Genomic DNA, 10,059 nt, shown 5'->3' with positions numbered 1-10,059 from the left:
GGCGATTTACCTTTGTATAAGCAATATATACCATTAGCCCTCTGGTAAACCGGAGGAGACTTTTACCTCCATTATTATACTCCGGTTTAACAGTTTCTGGATACCCTTGTTCCGATATTGCCTTGTTATCCATTATTGCATTGGTCTCCAGTTTACGCGATTTCACATACCGGCAAATTATTCCATTGCAACTTGCGCTCCTCCATGAATGACTCGTAAACCGGCATTTCCTTTTCAGGTTTTCATTTCACAATGGCCAAACAGTTTGCTGCTTGCAGCTAGGTCCCCTCCCGGGTCACCGAAGATAAATTGAACGAAATGGTTAGTATCGGCACCTTGCCAAAGAAGACGGAGATCCGGTGGTGAGTTCCAGGAACAGAGAATCCTCCTACCCCGAGGCAGGGTGAGGTAGTGATCTTTATCGACCATATAGGCCGTGGCTTCAAACCGCCAGGGTCAAAAAATTTCCGAGATGTTCTTGCCAGTTTCCAACTTCACCCTCAAGATATTGGACCCAACTCGATGTCCAATATATGCAATTTCCAAGTTTTCTGTGAAGCGTATCTGCAAGAGGAACCCACTACTGAGCTGTTCCGGGACTTTTTTCATCTAAACCGGCGTACAGAGTTTGTAAATGGCCCCAATACTGAACTTGGCGGTGTCTCAATTCAAAAACGGAAGGAAGTTGAATTCCCTCATGCCAAACTACACAGCCACCCTAAGGAATGGAACAAGACTTGGTTTTACTACAGAGATACTTCTCCTGAAGATGAGAATCCCCTTCCGGGCTATCATGATCACCGGCTTTCCAACACCCATCCAATGCCGCAACGCTTGAGTTCTGCAGAACGGGCCAAATATGCCCCTCAACTCGCCAAGCTTTGGGCCTTCATGGCCAACGGTTTAACAGGTGTTGATTTCCTACGCTGTTGGATATCTTAGAGTGTCTTGCCGCTAAGCCGCCACCCCGGTTTAATGTGTGAGTACACCGGTGATGTTGAGGACCCTCAACGCCATATCAACATTCAGGTGACCGATGAAGAGGTCACTGAAAGCGTAAAGAAAATTTTGAATGAATCGGAATCAGTCTGTAGTCAAACCAGCCTGAACCCCTTCTATACTAAGAACAAACCGCCTGCTGTAAGCACTATACTTCCTTTTCATCTTTGATATCTTTAACTTATTCAATTTATAATCCTTCTTCTGTTTATGTATGAACAGGGTGATGATCCCTTCCGGAAACGGAAATCCGTAGATAAAGCGGTGAATCCAACCGGGGATAAAGCGGTCAAACCATCTCATCCCAAAACCAAAGCTGTCAAACGGACCTCAAAGCGAAAACCGGCTGAACGGATCAACATGGAACTTGATGAAGATACTGATGATCCGGAAGTTGAGGTAGAACTTGACTCACTTGGCTCCCTTTTCATGCACCTCATTAACAATGATCTTTATCAGGAGGGCGTAGAAGGCAGCCAAGCTGATGATGTAGAGGTAATTACCCTTTCCTCCGGTTCAGACTCTATGCCAACACAAAAAACTCGTCAACCAGTCCAAAAAGTAAGCTTTTCTCATCCTCTTGCTTACTTGGACCCAACATTTATTTTGAAGACACGGCAGCATGAAGCTCGCCAGACAACCCGGCACAGTGGCCAACAGGTCACTTTGGCCGGTTTACCTGATACCCCTGTTCGGAAGCGCCGGTCTGAGGTCTCTTCCACTTCTGACCATTCTTATCCCAAGGCGGGTTATTTCAGACAACCTCTTAATCCGTCCGATTCAAATTATCAGGTGACACCTCCCTCATCCTCTGGCGAGTCAATAGCAACCCAACTCCCTCCTTTAAAAACTGTGGCTGGGTAAGCTTTCAAACCCTTTCTTCCAATGTGTTGCAAATCTTGAATAAGATGCTAAACCTCTTTTATTTTTGTGTGCAGAGCCAAAGCCAGACCCAGAAAGAAAGCTCGGGTCACTAATCTATCAGAAGACCAGGCTGTTGTTGAAGAAGAGCAAATAGGTGAACCGGACCAAACTCGTGACCCGGAAGGCCCTCCTCCTGAAGCCACCTCTGATGAACCACCCCTTCCAGACCGGAATACTGATGAACCCGCAGAAGCTGATCCTGCCATTCCTGATACTGAACCGGCAGCTCAAAACCGGGCTAGTCCAATGAAAGATACTGAAACTCCGTCATCACCCGCAAAAACCACTAAAGGCCAAGGAGATGATGTTGTTGTTACTGGTATAGGCCACAGCTCTCCTGGCCATCCTATAATTTTGGCCCAACATAGTGCCAAAGAAGAGCGTGCTGCTAGGAAGAAGGGCAAATGGAGTACTGACTTATCAAGTTATGCCCATCTCAACGCTGAAGAGCTTCACTCCGGTTTCTTAAACCGTCTGCACTCAAACTGTGACTATGAAGCCGGTTTGGTGAATTTGATGAAGGAAAGCTATGAGGTATTTTCATCTCCCTTTACTTCTTGACTCCAAAGTTGAAATGCCAGCCCAAGTAGCCCCCAAGGGTCGTTTTATGATGTTAATCGTGAACCAGGCCTTTGTAATACTTTAAGTTTCTCCCACTGACCCTTAAAATGTTAGATCCTTAGTGAAAACCAAGGCCGATACTTTACCAATGTAATGATATAGCTTTCCTTAGCGTAGCCCCCAAAGGCCGGTTTAGCTTTGCAAGGTAATCCGAATTTTAATCCATGCGTCCATTTTTGAACAGGTATACATTAGCCCCCAAGTGTCAAGGATAATGCTTGCATTGTTCTGGAGACTTCATAAAAGATGTAGTGAATCAGAGAAAACAAACATTATCCCCCAAGTACAAAGTGCATAACTTGTTGTACGCTTTGTACTTTAGAAAATATATATCATGTTGTCTGACATTTCTTCATTGCTGTAGGCCGAACTAAGCAATAGAGATGCCCGGACTGCTGATTTGCAAGAAAATGTGAAGTCTCAACAAGCAGAAGCTACGAAAGCTAAAGAGGAGCTGACCAAGGCCCTGGCAGCGATGGAAAAGCTGAAAGAGTCTTTTAACAAAGATCGTGCTGACTGGGAAACCGAAAAATTCGGTTTAACCAAAAGAGCTGAAGATGTTGAAGCGGACCTGAAACTAGTTGTGGATGAACTAACTGGGTTGAAACGGCAAATCAACGCCATGACTTCCGCTGTCTTTGGTAAGTATCTCCTTGTGCAGTTTATCCAATTAATTGAATCTTGTCATTGATCAGAACACTTGATTTTAAACCATCACAGGCACTCGTATTGCTCATCTGGGCACAGATATGCGGATGAAGCTTAAAGCGGCTTATACCCTTATTGAACAGTTGTACTATGGGTCCCAGCGTGCGATTTGTACTGCGGCTTACAATAAACCGGTGCCCTCACTGATAAAGGAAACGCTTGAGAAGATGGCCATGTTACCAGCCCGGATCACCGAACTGAAGAAGGCAGCTGCAAGAGCAGGCGCATTAACCGCGCTAACCCAAGACAAGGCATGGATTCCAGACCTTGAAGCGGAGGACATCATCAAAGGATATCCAGGTGTGAAAGAGGATGGTTCAGACTTCAACAATGATGACCTCCGAGGGCTGACCAAAGAAATGTGGCCAATAGCTAGCAAGCTGGCAGAGGACACGGACTTGTCTCATTTCCAACCGGCTTATGATGCTGAAGGGAAGAGACGGCCTGCCGAAATCCATGAAGTCGAAGAACTTGTACCTCCAATTCATAAGCATACCTACGCTTCTGATATTAACCCTTCCAGCCTTATCCATGAAGAGGCTGTGTTTCAAGCGTTAACTGGAATCGATTGGTCGACGGTTGATTTCCAGCGTCTGGGGAGGGATGAAGAAGAAGTGATTGCACCAACTGACCCTCAAACGTCAAACCGTCTAGATGAAGCATCTTAAACCGGACGCCAGTTTACCAGCTATTGTGTGCCAATGCTTAAAAACAATTATTCAATGGGAGCCGTTTGAAAGCTTCATGTAATAGGATAGCAAAAACTCCTTGATCTGTCATGCCATCGAGCATGTTTTGTGACACTTTGATAATGTGAAAACTTGCTCCATCGTTTGGCATCTATTTATGCTTAACCCATAATGAACTGTGTTCCTGGAGATAAGAACGTAAAAAGTGTCCTAGTGGTTTACCACTGGACGGGTCATGATGCCCAAGAATAGAAAATACTTGGATGGAATAACCAAAGTTTGTATATAAAAATAACATGTGTAACATACCTCGTCGGCTGACCAACTGCTTGTATAGTAAAGGTGTAAACACCAATCCGGAGCAGAGATAACTCCGTCTTTAATTTGCCGGATTATGATAATAAACCGTATCGGTATATAATAAACACCGGATTTTCCTTATACCACTGGCGACTTATTAGTCAAAACCAGACCGGGGTAGCGAACGCTGGTTTATAACTGATCATGTACTGACAACTTGTAGTTGAGAGCCAAGCCGGGTCAAGGACACCGGTTTATCAGAAGACATTATAAACCTTAATAAAGTCAAAATACTTAGCAAATAAGTTTCAAAAAAGAAATATGCAAGGCTTTTTACGAGCTGCCAGGCTCCAAATCGAGGCTTTTCATGGGCTGCCAGGCCTCTGAGTTAAACCATTTAACAAAGCCTTTTAAGATGGGCCTCCAATTAACCAATCGTCGTTTTAACTTTGACAAGTTCAGAGTCTATAGAAGATTGACTTGTCAAACGTTTGGCGGGTCATACCAGGATTACCTGGACAGGAGTGGCTTACTTGATGAAGGAAGGTTAACCCGGGGTTTTAGGTGAATACACCAGGCTTCCAAACCGTGGCTTGATAGCCAATTACAAGAGTCCTTTCAATCTCTTTGTTGCTTTGCACAAAGAGCCCCCAAGTAACTTTGTGAGCTGTGCTCAGTGGGTGCCTATGTTTGAGTTTGTGCTTTGTGCAACACTCTCTTTGGCCCCACATAATTTCCTTTGTGGCTAAACGCCTATCAAGAGGTGTAGCTATGGTTCAGATATGACCAAGCCCCCTAGTGATTTTCTTTGTATCCGTGCAGGTGTGGAGACCGGTTTAAAAAAACTCCGCTTTGTCAGTAGAAACTCTTGTAGGCACACACATGATGTAAAAAGAACAGAGACCCCGCTTTAATGGAGGCTCCGGTTTATTATATAATATATACATCGTCATAAATATGTACATATGAAGAGCCTAGGGCTCAAGTATAGTAAGGCCGAAGAAGAGCTATGTTCCACGGCCACTTGGTCTCCTCCTACGATTTACGTGAGTCTTGGTGCTCTCGAACATCAATGAGGTAGTATGACCCGTTGTGCAGATTCTTGCTGACCACAAAAGGTCCTTCCCAAGGTGGGGATAATTTGTGCATATTAGTTTGATCCTGGATGAGCCGGAGCACCAAATCACCCTCTTGAAAGGTTCTGGTCTTTACCCGGCGGCTGTGATAACGTCGGAGATCTTGTTGATAAATCGCCGAACGTGCTTCTGCCAGATCACGCTCCTCATCTAACAGGTCCAGAGAATCTTGACGAGTTGTCTCGTTATCCGCTTCAACATAAGCTGCCACACGGGGCGAGTCGTGACGGATGTCACTAGGGAGAACCGCCTCCACTCCATAAACCATGAAGAAAGGTGTGTAACCCGTCGATCTATTAGGCGTGGTGTTGATGCTACATAACACAGAAGGTAATTCCTCCACCCAACAACCCCATGTCCGCTTCAAAGGAACCATAAGCCGGGGTTTAATACCTCTCAAAATTTCTTGATTTGCCCTCTCTGCTTGACCATTAGATTGGGGGTGAGCCACTGATGCTATATCAAGCCGGATGTGCTCACGTTGGCAGAACTCCTCCATCTCTCCCTTTGACAGATTAGTACCATTTTTAGTTATAATACTGTGTGGAAAGCCAAACCGGAATATCACTTTTTTGATGAATTGAACCACCGTGGCCGCATCACACTTACTGACTGGCTCTACTTCCACCCATTTGGTGAATTTATCAACTGCCACTAATAAGTGGGTCTTTTTGTCCTTGGATCGCTTGAAGGGTCCAACCATATCGAGCCCCCAAGTCGCAAATGACCAAGTTATTGGAATCATCCTCAACTCCTGAGCCGGAATGTGAGCACGGCGTGCGAATTTTTGACAATTGTCACATCTGTTGACCAAATCCTCTACATCAGCATGAGCTGTTAACCAATAAAAACCGTGGCGAAAAGCTTTAGCAACCAAAGACTTTGAACCAGCGTGGTGACCACAATCCCCTTCATGGATTTCTCGCAAAATCTCACAACCCTCTTGAGGACAGACACAACGCTGAATTGCTCCTGAAACGTTGTAACAATGTAACTCTCCATTGAGTATGGTCATGGACTTGGAACGCCGGATTATCTGTCGGGCCAAGGTTTCATCGTCCGGTAACTCGCCCCGGTTCATGTAAGCCAGATACGGGATTGTCCAATCTGGTATGACATGCAAAGCCGCCACCAATTGAGCCTCCGGATCAGGAATAGCCAACTCTTCCTCTGTTGGTACCTTGACTGACGGATTATGCAATACGTCAAGAAAGACATTGGGTGGAACCGGTTTACGCAGAACCAAGGCGACTTAAAGCGTCCGTCGCTTCATTCTTTTTCCGGTCTATATGGTCCACCTGATAACCCTTCAAGTGACCAGCCACTGTGTCCACCTCTCGTCGATATGCAGCCATGAGTGGGTCTTTAGAATCCCAAGTGCCAGACACATGTTGGGCTACCAAATCTGAATCCCCAAAGCACTTAACTCGGTTTAAGTTCATCTCTTTAGCCATCCGAAGACCGTGGAGTAAGGCCTCATATTCAGCTGCATTGTTAGTACAAGGGAACATTAAACGAAGGACATAACAAAACTTGTCACCTCGTGGGGAAGTTAGTATGACTCCAGCCCCCGAGCCCTCCAATTGTCTGGATCCATCAAAGTGAATAGTCCAGTACGTGTTATCTGGCTTTTCCTCTGGTGCCTGCAACTCTGTCCAATCATTGATGAAGTCCACGAGTGCTTGGGATTTGATCGCTGTGCGAGGTATGTATTTGAGCCCGTGAGGTCCAAGCTCAATAGCCCATTTGGCAATCCGGCCCGTTGCTTCTCCGTTTTGAATGATATCTCCCAGAGGGGCTGAACTGACCACTGTGATAGGATGACCTTGAAAATAGTGTTTAAGCTTCCGGCTTGCCATAAACACTCCATACACCAGTTTCCGCCAATGTGGATACCTCTACTTTGACTCAATGAGCACCTCACTGATATAATAAACCGGCCGTTGAACCGGATATTCCTTGCCAGCTTCCTTGCGCTCCACCACAATAGCCAAGCTAACAGCTCGGGCATTAGTAGCCACGTATAGAAATAACAGCTCCTTATCGATCGGTGCTGCAAGCACAGGCGGTTCAGCTAACTGCCTCTTCAGATCCTTGAACGCTTTATCAGCTGCCTTGCTCTAGACAAAATTATCTGTTTTCTTGAGCATCTGATATAAAGGGATAGCCTTCTCCCCAAGACGACTAATAAACCGACTCAAAGCCGTATTCCAGCCGGCCAGACGTGGAACGTCATTGATACACGCCGGTTTAGCCAAAGATGTAATTGCTGAATTTTTTCCGGATTAGCCTCAATGCCTCTATTTGACACCAGAAAACCCAAGAGTTTGCCTGCCGGAACACCAAAGACACACTTCTCCGGATTGAGCATCATCTTGTAAACCCGGAGGTTGTCAAAGGTTTCTCTCAAGTCATCTATCAATGTTTCCTCCTTTCTGGATTTTATCATAATATCATCCACATATGCATGAACATTGCGCCCAATCTGCTTATGAAGACAATTCTGAACACAGCGTTGATAAGTCGCCTGGGCACTCTTGAGCCCAAAGGGCATGGAGACATAGTAGAAGGCTCCAAAGGGAGTGATGAAAGTTGTCTTCTCCTGGTCCTTAACTGCCATTTTGATATGATGATAACCAGAGTAAGCATCCAAAAAAAACACAAATGGTCACAACCTGCCGTAGCATCAATGATCTGATCAATACGAGGGAGGGCAAAGGGGTCTGCAGGACAAGCCTTGTTCAAATCTGTGTAATCCACACACATACGCCAAGTGCCGTTTTTCTTAAGAACCAGCACCGTATTAGCCAACCACTCTGGGTGAAAGACTTCCACTATAAACCATGCGGCCAACAATCGAACTACCTCCTCACCAATAGCCTTGCGCCTTTCTTCATTGAAGCGGCGAAGAAACTACCAGACTGGTTTAAACTTAGGATCAATATTAAGTGTGTGCTCAGCGAGTTCCCTCGGTACACCTGGCATGTCAGAAGGTTTCCATGCAAAGATGTCCCGGTTCTCACGGATGAACTCGATGAGCGCGCCTTCCTATTTGGGATCCAGGTTAGCGCTGATGCTGAACTGCTTGGATGAATCGCCAGGAACAAAATCAATCATCTTAGTGTCTGTGGCCGATTTGAATTTCAACGCCTGATCATGTTCCGTAGTTGGCTTTTTCAAATAGGTCATATCTACCGGATCAACCAGCTCTGTCGGTGTACAAAAAGAGGGGTACGCTTTTTGTACCCCTATAACTATGCACGGGCAGTCTGAGCCATGGGCACCACCACACTGAGCAAGGCAAGGGAGGTGAGCCAAGGTAAGGCCGAAGCTCAGGAGAAGCAGAACGACGCCAAGACCAAGACCACAAAGAGCAAAGGGGACAAAGCGGACCCCTTCCCCGACAAGATCCTTGCCGGGAGATGGTTTTAGCAAACCCGGCAAGACCCTTGTCGTGGCAGCTCACCCCACACCTACGGAGTGAGTCACCCTTGAGTCCACTGCCCCCATGGGGCAAGGATTCGGGAGACATCCCCGTGGTGGCATGCAGATCTTTGTGAAGACATTCAAGATCAGATACACCCTTCAGAAGATGATGATCCTTGGCGGGATCCCAGCTAAGGAGGACCACAAGGCCCCCGGCAAGAGCCTTGCCGGGGATGACAGCAGGCGCCACGGCAAGACCCTTGCTGGGGCCTCGGCAAGGCCCTTGCCAAGAACACCCGTTGGGCCACCTTCAGGCCCACGCCAGTCAAACCTCCACCGCCGTTCGCATGTAGCTGCCGACCCAACCAGCTGGGCAGGCACCTGCGTGGCGGCATGCAGATCTTCATGGAGACCCACCACTGCGCCACCTCAGCTGCCTGCCTGCCTACATGGCACCATGGGCGCCGCTGGCCAGGGCGCGTGTCGACGCGAGAGGGAGCGGCGACGGACGAGACAGGGCTCTCCCCCGTCCCCGATAAAGCAAGGACACCTGGGCAAGACGCATTAAATGCGCCTTGTCATGTAATGCGAGGGATAACCTCACATCACTGTTCCCTTTCCACCTCCTGGTGCTACTGTGGCAACCCCCTTTCTTATAAAAGGATGCCCGAGGCGACCAGGAGGAGGATTCGGCTTTTTGGAGCTCCTTACGCACCATAGCTAGCTCAAGAACACTGATATACAATCCACCAAAGCAGGAGTAGGGTTTTACGCATCCCCGCGGCCCGAACCTGGATAAATGAACCGTGTGCTATCTGTTTGATCCGCTCTTCTCACGACCCCGCGCCCCGCAACCGTAGTAGGGATTCTTGTGATCCCATAGGTGTCGTTCCAACCGACATCTTTGGCATGCCAGGTAGGGGGCGCAGTTGTGAGAATCGGCTCTAGCAGTTAGTTCGATGCTTCTTCATCGTCATGGCACCCAAGAAGAAGACGATGGTGGCGGTTGGCCCGTCGGAAGCCAGACGTCCCATCCCGACGCGAGCGAGCAGCGGACTGGTCGCAGAAAGGACCCGGGGCGCCGTTCGCGAACACCAACACCATCCCAGCAGCCGGAGTTTCGGAGGCGGCGATGTTCATGCGCCTGGTAACGGGCCGCACACTGCCAAATCCAAAGACGGAGCCAGGCCCTCCGCGGGTGGCATGGGGCCTTCCAAGATCACTACCGCCCAGCCCGAAGGCGATGCGAGGGCCTC

The sequence above is a fragment of the Triticum dicoccoides genome, chromosome 5A (genome assembly GCF_002162155.2).
Source record: "Triticum dicoccoides isolate Atlit2015 ecotype Zavitan chromosome 5A, WEW_v2.0, whole genome shotgun sequence".
In the NCBI taxonomy this organism is placed as follows: domain Eukaryota; kingdom Viridiplantae; phylum Streptophyta; class Magnoliopsida; order Poales; family Poaceae; genus Triticum; species Triticum dicoccoides.
The sequence above is the reverse complement of the archived record's forward strand: the minus strand, read 5'-3'. Positions refer to the sequence as shown.